This window comes from Carcharhinus amblyrhynchos, chromosome 6 (assembly GCF_965287045.1).
Source record: "Carcharhinus amblyrhynchos chromosome 6, sCarAmb.v2.hapA, whole genome shotgun sequence".
Lineage (NCBI taxonomy): Eukaryota > Metazoa > Chordata > Chondrichthyes > Carcharhiniformes > Carcharhinidae > Carcharhinus > Carcharhinus amblyrhynchos.
Window position 1 is genome coordinate 32,582,353 of NC_137329.1, and position 9,903 is coordinate 32,592,255.

Sequence of the window (9,903 nt, forward strand, 5' to 3'; positions counted from 1 at the left end):
ATTATGCCATTAAATGGAGTGCAGCCAAAAAACACTGCCATTTAGTGGAGGTCAACAGTTAACTCTTCGCAAGGCGACGTCCCTGACATTCCCAGGAAGGCTATAAACATCACACAGATTACACTAATGTACTCTCATGCAAGACACGATGCTGCTGTGTATCATGCACCCCAATCAAGGTCATAACACGAAGCATCGAGCAAGGTCCCCCATTATCTGTCATATACAGCCACAGAACTGTCTTCTAACATGACCCCAGATTTCTTTGGGGGGGGGGGGGGGGGGGGGAGTGGTTAGGTGTTGGGGGTATTTGCCCTTTTGGTGCCACTGAGACTGAGACCCTGGTGATTCAACACACTGCAACCTGGAGTTGACAGGGGCCAACGTGGAGATATGGCTACAGTGTCAGAGTGGAGGGTGTGAGGGATGACATTGAAGCACCTACTGAGTGTGCTGCCACTGGGTGGTAGACCCAGATGAATTGATGGAGGAGGATCAGGTCTCTCTCATGAACCCTTATAGCAGACTGGTGTTTTCTTTACAGTGCATGGTCTGGAGGATCATGGAGTCTGTCAAGTTGGCTATTCTACTTATTGCCAGTGACAGAGACACCAACGTGCCAGGGCATGGGCATCGGACCAGGGCCAGCACCCTGCAGAGGAGGGAGAAGTTGGGCCTGTCACCATTCCAAAAGCAGCACCGCAGATGCTTAGGTACGGTCTGAGGGTTTTCCAATGTCAAGTATCATACTGGCATTGGACCACCTCAGCCAGACCTGGTACAACATTGAATTGGAAAACACTCACTGCCTGTGGCCCTTAAGCTCACAGCCATGCTGAATTTCTACATGAGTGGCTCATTCCAGAACAGCAGATGTGACCAGTGTGGCATCTTCTAATTGGTCACACACAAATGCGTCCAGATGTCAACGATAACTTTTATGCAAGGGCTCACATGTTTGATTTATTATTGTCACATGTATTAGCATAGTGAAAAGTTTCTTGCATGCTATACAGACAAAATATACTGCTCATTGAGAAGGAAATGAGACAGTGTAGAATGTAGAGTGACAGTCATAGCTAGGGTGTAGAGAAAGATCAACTTAATGCAAGGTAAGTCCATTCAAAAGTCTGACAGCAGCAGGGAAGAACCTGTTCTTGAGTCGGTTGGTATGTGACCTCAGACTTTTGTATCTTTTTCCCGAAGGAAGAAGATGGAAGAGAGCATGTCCGGGGTGCATGGGGTCCTTAATATGCTGACAGCTTTGCCGAGACAGTGGGAAGTGTAGAGTCAATGGACGGGAGGCTGGTTTGCATGATGGATTGGGCTACATTCATGACCTTTTGTCATTCCTCGTGGTCTTGGGTAGAGCAGGAGCCATACCAAGCTGTGATACAATCAGAATGAGTGCTTTTTATGGTGCATCTATAAAAATTGGTGAGAGTCGTAGCTGACACATTAAACTTCCTTCATCTTCTGAGAAAGTAGAGGAATTGGTGGGCTTTCTTAACTGTAGTGTTAGCATGGGGGGACAAGGGGATGCTGTTAATGATTTGGACATATAAAAACTTGAAGCTCTGGACCCTTTCTACTTTGTCCCCATTGATGTAGACAGGAGCATGTTCTCCTTTATGCTTCCTGAAGTCGATGACAATCTACTTCATTTTGTTGATATTGAAGGAGAGATTATTATTGCCACACCAGTTCACCAGATTCTGTAACTTATTCCTGTACTCTGTCTCATCATTTTTTGAGATCGGACCCACTGCAGAGTATATCAACTTGGACTGGGACCAAGTGAGCCAACACACCAGGACCATGGACTTCACCAGCTTTGCAGGCTTTCCCCAGGTGCAAGGTTTGATTGCCAGCACAGACATGGCCATGCACACTCCAGGATTCATAAATCCCAAGGTATATTCATTGCTCAATGGGAAGCTCATTGTGACCACAGGATGTACTTTATGCAGGTGTGTTCCCCAGGCAGTTAGATCTTGGAGCACTCTCAGATCCCAGCCATCTTTGTGGGAGAGTGGCAGCTGGAGGGATGGCTTCTCAGAGACCAATTGGCATGTTGAAGATGTAGTTCCAGTGCCTGGATTACACCTGGCTATCATGCCCGTTGGGTTTCACACATCATCGTAGTCTGCTGTGCTCTCCACAACTTGGTGCTGTTGAGTGGAGACTAGCTGGATCTGGAGAAGCGCCACATCTCCTCAGATGGAGGATGTCAAGGAGGCCAGTGAGGGTGACCACACAGAAGAGGCAGAAGAAGCCCATGCAATGGTCAAGAGTTTGTAAGTGACCCCCAGATCTCTCCTGATACGCCTTTAAGAGATGTACTTGTCATGTTTCTTGTGCAGGATCTGCTTTAGCAGTTTTTTTTTTATTAATGGTGCTGTTGGGTTGGTAGCTGGTAGTGGTGCTTTATTACCACAACAGTGTAATTGTTCCTAATGGCTAGAAAAATGTTTTAAACAGAATTTATGTTGTTTTGCTGCTTTCACTGTTTTCCCATAGGATTTTGGCTTGATTGACAATAATATCAGGTGACTGGGTGGAGCTAGGCTTACACAGAGTATTGAAGTTCAGTTTTTTTGGGGGGGCTGTGGAAAGAAGTGGCTCTGAATCTCTGAAATCTAGAGATGGGCATCTGCTAGAGACTATATTTATTTCTCTGAAGTTCTGTTTGAGGATCTAGCCTTCTCTAGAAACTGTCTGGAGCTCTGTCCAAAGATGTTAAAAAGCTAAAAATGTAACATCGACCTGAGCATATGAAGAAGGGATTTATGTCCATAGGATACTGCTTATAATTGGAACTTTGCAGATTACTAGCTATCAAGAATTATACTTTGTCATGTTTAAGTATTTTAATCAGTAAAGTTATGCTAATTTGTTTTATTATATTCCAACAGTGTTCTTAAATAAAGTTCGTTTTGATAAAAGCTTCCTGTCATACCTGAAACAAAGTGTTTTATGCTTACCCTAATGCCAAAATCAAAGATAAAAGTTAGGTTCTAGGCTAAGTTTATAACATACCCTGGAGTTTCTAATTTGGCCCCTAGCTTCTTGCTTCAGGGACAAACAGGATCAACTGGTTCTCCCATCATGAGGACTAACATCTGACCAGTTATGTGGTGCCAGCAGTGTGCTCACATGCTGTTGTCAGACATCATCAGCAGGGCACTGAAGCCACTGGTCAGGCTCTGTGGGAGAAAGATGACGAGCTACATTGAGGATAGTATGATGTCTTGATTGTATAATGGGAACAGTTGTCTTGATTGTATAATGGGATGTCAGTGGGATCAATTTTGAGGTGCAGACTTTGTGACCAAAAGAGGGAAGTTGATTCACCAAGTGAGTCCTCAGCAATGTCTGTTTCAGAAGAAATATCCTCCCTCCACCCCTTCAATTAGCATTTTCAAACTCCTGTGAAGTCTACGGTCATCCATTCACCATACTTTTAAAGAACAAAGAAAAGTACAACACAGGAACAGAGCCTTTGGCTCTCCCAGTCCATAGCAATCACGATGCCCTAACTGAACTAAAAAATAAACATTCTGCACTTAGTCAGTATCCCTCTACTCCCTCACTATTCACGTACCCATCCAGATGCCTCTTAAATATTGCTACTGTGTCTGCTTCCATCACCTTCTCAGGTAGCGCATTCCAGGCACCCCCCACACTCTCGTGAAAAACTTCCCCCACAATCTCCCTTAAACTTGCCCCCTCTCACTTTGAACCTATTACCCCTTATAATTGACACTTCCACCCTGAGAAAACTGCCTGTCTACCCAACCATTCCCTCAGTTCTAACTTTGATCTTAACCCCATAACATTATTGCAATCCTGGTCATTCATTGTGTTATGGCCTTTGATACTCCCTCCTTAGGAGTGCAGGGTTGCAAGGACATCATGCGCAACTGGCTGAGCTTTCATTATGTCTCAAGCATTTATGAGCTGTATTGTCTGCCAAAACCATCCACCGCTCCACAAATATGCTGGCTATTTTGCCCCTCCAAACTCATCTCAGAGATCCATCTGCTATTCTCGGTGAATTTCCCACTGACTAGCTGACCACTCGACTTCCCTCTTTTGGTCACAAAGTCCGCATCTCAAAATTGATCCCACTGACATCCCATTGTACAATCAAGACAACTGGGGAAATTAAATTAATTAAATCTAGCTTCATTAAAAATGATCATGAAATAAACCAACTATCATAAAAACCCATCTAGTTCATTAACATCCATCTGGTGAAGGAATCAGTTGTCCTTAGCCAGTCTGACCTACACCTGATTCCAGACTGAAAGCAATGTGATTGACTGTAATCTGTCATCTGAAATAGATCAGGAAGCCACTCAGTTGTACCAGGAGAGTTTTTTTTTTACTTATTTGTGGGACATGGGTATCATTGGCTGGCCAGCTTTTATCGCCCACTCCTAGGTGCCTTTGGATGGCAGTTCTGTGTCAATCACATTGGTCTCGATCTCGAGTTACACGTCAGCCAGACCAGGTAAGGATGGCAGATTTCCTCTCCTAAAGGACATCAGTGAACCAGATGGATTTTTCCAACATTCAACAATGGTTTCATCGTCATCAGTAGATTCGTAATTCCAGATAATATTTATTGACTTCAAATTCCACCATCTGCTGTCTGGGTTCCCCAGAACATTAGCTGAGTTTCTGGATTAACATTCTAGCAATAATTCCACTAGGCCATCGACTCCCCTGTCAATGGAGGAGGGAGGAGGCCCCAGGGAACTCTTGACATTTTAAAAAACAAGACAAAGTGCACTTTTGGGGCATTGGTATCACTGGCTGGGCAGCATTTATTGCCCATCCCTAATTGCCCTTAGAGAGCAGTTGAGAGTCAATCATGCTGCTGTGGCTCTGGAGTCACATGTAGGCCAGGCCAGGAAAGGATGGCAGATTTCCTTCCCTAAAAGGACATGAGTGAACCAGATGAGTTTTTCCAACAATGGTTTCATAGTCTTCAGTAGATTCTTACTTCCAGATACTGCTAGTGAATTTAAATTCCACCATCTGCCATAGCTGGATTTGAGTCCAGATCCCCAGAACATTAGCTGAGTTTCTGGATTAATAGTCTAATGACAATCGACATTAGGGAAGAACAAAGTATTCGAGTTATTGGCAACCTTGAAAGTGGATAAATCTCCAGGTCCAGATGAATTGTGCCCTAGTCTGCTGTGGGAGGCAAGGGAGGAGATTGCAGGGGTTCTGACCAAAATTTTCAGTTCCTCTCTGGCCACAGGGGCAATGCTAGATGACTGGAGAACAGCAAGTGTAGTGATAAACCAGGAAACCAACAGACCAGTGAGTCTCACATCAATGGTAGGGAAACTGTTAAGAGAAACTTCTGAAGAGCAGCATCTATTTGCACTTGGAGAGGTAAAAGCTTGTTCAGGGATAGTCAGCATGGCTTAATCAGAGGGAGTCATGCCTAACAAATTTGAGTTTTTTTTAAGTGACCACGTGTGTAGTCAAGGGTAACACAGTCAATGTAGTTTACATGAATTTCAGCAAAGCCTTTGACAAGGGGCCACACGGGAGATTTGTAAACAAGGTAAATTCATATGGGATACAGGATAATTTGATAAAGTTGATTCAAAATTGGCTTAATTGTAGGAGATTGTGTGATGACAGAAGGCTGCTTTAGTGATTGGAAGCCAGTGTCCAGTGGTATACCACAGGGATCTGTGCTGGACTCTATTATTCATCATTTATATAAATGACATTGACGACTGTGTGTGGGGTAGGATTAGTAAGTTTGCAGGTGACACAAAGATTGGACGGGTGTTAATAGTGAGGCAGTATCTTGGGCTACAAGAAGATATAGACGTAATGGGCAGGTAACTGGCAGATAGAATTTAACCCTGAAAATGCAAAGAGTAATTTGACAAAAGTATTCAATGAATTGTTGGAAACTAGGAAGTTCTGTGGAACAAAGGGAACTTGGTGTGTTTGTCCATAGATCTCTGAAAGCGGAAGGTCATGTTAGTAGGGTGGTGAAAAAGGCATATGGCACACTTGCCTTTATCAATTGAGGCACAGATTACAAAAGCAGGTAAGTCATGTTCGATTTAACTAGATCTTTGGTGAGACCACAGCTAGAGTAGTGTGCGCAGTTTTGGTCACCATATTATCGATGTAATTTCACTGGAGTGAATGCAGAAGAGATTCACCAGGATTCTACCTGGGATGGAACACGCAAGTTATGAAGAGAGGTTGAAAATGCTTGGGTCATCAGAGCAAAGACTGAGGGGTAACCTGATTGAGGTGTACCAGGTGACAAGAGGCATGACAGAATGGATAAGGAGCAACTGTTCCCCTTATCACGACTTATAGGACAATCTTCTCATCCTAGGAGTCAGTTTAGTGAATCTTCATTGCACAACTTCCATGGCAAATATATTCCTTTTTAGATACAGTGTACAGTTATCCAGCTATGTCAAAGTCCTGTACTTAGTCCAGGACCTCCATGCAATAAAAGAAAACTATTTGCATTCTTAATTGCTTGGTATACTTGCATACTGTTTCATGCATGACATTCAAATTTCTCTGATCACTAACATTTAATAGTTTATATTATTTAAAAAAGTACTTCCAATTTTTCCTTCCAAAGTATACTCCACTTGTTGCCTTCTTACCCACTCATTCATCCCATCTGCATCCCTTTGCAGACTTATACCATCTTCACACCTTATTTTCCTACCAAGCATTGGACACATTACATTTTGTTCATTCATTTATGCATGAGGATACATGTTTTAAAAATATTTTTCAGGAATATTGTGTTATTCTATGAAGAATGCGGTGTATGTATGTACTTAAGCTGAGGAAAGGTTAATGGAGGCAGCTTGTCTTGGAGAATAAAAGAGGTAGAGGCATAAAATTGTAATCAAGCTGTAGTTAAATGGATTTTAAGTACATTAGTTTAGAAATTTGCATGAGGAGACAAAGAGAAACTTTCTTTTTCAGATGTTAAATTTCACAAAGGGGGTAAGGCTTTTCCAGCTTGCAAAGATTTCATAAGTAAACAAAGGAAGGTTATTAAATTTTATCTTACCTGAAAGGGAAAGCAATCAGAAAAACATGAAAGCTATTTTGGCAAAGTTAAATTCAAAGGGATGCTGAGGACAATGGAATCAAAGATACAAGAGAAAAAAGAATACTTCAGGAAAGATGTTGAGCTGAGTTGTGTTGCAGTGTGAGGAAGACATCCTGGAAAGTTTTGCTTTGAAAGAAGGTACAAAGTCTGGAGAGTTGTTTTGGGTTTCAGAAAGCAGTCTTATTTCTAAAATTTCCACAGCAGAGTGGAAATGAGTTTGAGAGGTTGTATGGTATATCTTCACTACAGTGATCACAGTTTTGCCTTGGGTAATATTACTAGATTTTTATAGTTAAACATCTGTTTGGGAATGTTGTCTGTAAGGTGTTTATTTGTGGGTCTGACCAAGTAGCTTTTTTGGGATGATGCTTTGTAAGACTATAAACATGTGACTGTAATCTTGTGTGCTTAAGTCTTTTTAATACAACTTTTCATTTTTAAACTCACAAAACTGTTACATCTTTTCATTTTTAAACTCCCAAAACTTACTGGAATTCTACATTTCCACAATCAGTAGATTTCTTTGCATTTTCATATGGTCTGTAAGTCAGGTTTCCTCTGGGATTTGGCTTGATCAGCTATGGCCATCACAAGTCATTAATATAGATTGTAAATATCTGAGCCCACAGCACCCCACTAGTAACAACTGGTCAAACTAAAAATAATTCAATCATTCTTACTCTCTGCTTTCTATCCTTTGACAGTCAAACCACTCCTACTCTTATCTTGGGCAACAATCTTTTGAATGCCTTTTAAAAATCTAAATGTACAACATCCTCACTAAACTAGCTTTTGTCAAAAGACTAATTTTTTTAAACAAAATCATGTTGACTCCAACTCTGCCTAATCGTATGATTTTCTAAATGCATTGTTACCATTTCCTTAATAATGGGTTCCAGTATTTTCCTAACAATATGTGTCAGGCTAACTAGCGTGCAGTTCCGTTTTCACTCTCCCTCCTTTAATTAATAGCATTGTTATATTTTCTGTCTTCCAATCCTACTGAGACAGTCCAAAATATAGGCAATTTTAAATGTTTATAACTAATGCACCTACCACTGTGCAGCTACCTCTTTCACAACACTAGCATGTAGATCATCAGGACCAGAAAATGCCAATTTTAGCCCAATTATTTGCTCCAGTACTTCTGCTTCATTACTATTTATTATAGCTGAAGAGACACATTGCCAAAGCTTTGCATCTTGTACTCATCAGGACAATGGCAGGAATGCCACATTTTACATTATCACAATTTATACTAAAGAGAGAAAAGGGTGGGCAAGGTGAGTTTGAGATGTTGTCATGGACAAAGAAACATGAACAACAGATCCTCTAAGCTCCAGGGTAATTCAAAAAAGATGCAAGGCTTGAACATATTACTTTTGTTTGCAGAGAATAGGTCCATGCATATGTACAAACATAAATGAGCTATATTACTTGGCCATATTATGAGCCATATTATAAAGCCATAAGCTTTAAGCATACTCAGGAATATTCAATAAGTAATACCCAACTATGGAGTCACATTAAATTTTTATATTGAGTGGTCAGTACTCTGCCTATTGCAAGCAACCAAAGGAATATACTGTTTGATTTAATCAGCTAATCTTTGGGATCTACAGCCTACATACCTGGCTTTGCACTGATTTTGAAATTCATACACAATTTGCTCAGTTGTGTAGTAGATAAAACATCTCTTTGGACTGAATGCATATCCCATTAATGGAAAATGCCACTCAGGTAGCCACTGACTGTAAATGGCTTGCTGGTCGACAGAAGAGTCGTGATACCCACAGTACAGGTAAATAAGGCGGTTAAGAAGGTATATAGGATACTTGCCTTCATTAGCCAAGACATAGAATATAAGAGCAGGACGATTATAACGGAACTGCCTAAAACACTTGTTTTGCAGCTAGAGTACTTTGTGCAGTGCTGGTTGCCACACTATAGGAAGAACATGATTGAGCTAGAAAGGGTTGCAGAGCAGATTCAGCAGGAAGTTGCCTGACCTGGAGTGTTTCAGTTATGAAAAGATGCTGGGGTTGTTTTCTTAAGAGGAGAGAAGGTGGCAAAGTGTGCGCGCACTGGGGGACATAAATCGGGTAGACAGGAAGAAAACTTTTCCTGGAGGCAAAAGTTTAAGGTCAGGGGAAGGAGATTTAGAGAGGATTTGAGAAAAAGCTTTTTCACCCAGAGGGCAATGGGAATCTGGAGCTCTCTGCCTGAAAGAGTGACAGTGGCAGGAACCCTCAAAGAAAAATTTGGATGAACACTTGGAACACCATTGCATAATAGGCTACAGAACAAGAGCTAGAAAATTGCAGGACAGCACTTGGTGGCCTGCTCAGACATCACAGGCCTAAGTACTTCTTTCAGTGCTGAAAAACACGTCCTGTTGACATTTTTGAGATACATTAAGGGCTGAAGGTGGCAGCCTTTGGCCCTTGCTATTAACTTCGTAAAAGAGGATCCTAGCCATCTGGTTGCCTTGTAAGCTTGTTGCATCAAAACTATCCAGAGGGACAATGGCTTATCTAATTGGATCACTGTTCGCTGTGTATCATGCAAATTTGCAAATAAGCCTAACGCCACCAACATTCAAACCCCAGACGTGCCCAATCAACTTCAAATTGGAAAGACAAAGTCTCTCAAAAAATTGAACAACAATTTAAGCAAGCTGTTTTACATTGCTTTAATTGTGTCCAATTCAATAATACTTTCCATTAACAGGATGCTGCAATCAGTCTTCAAGACATTTTCCTCTTCACAAT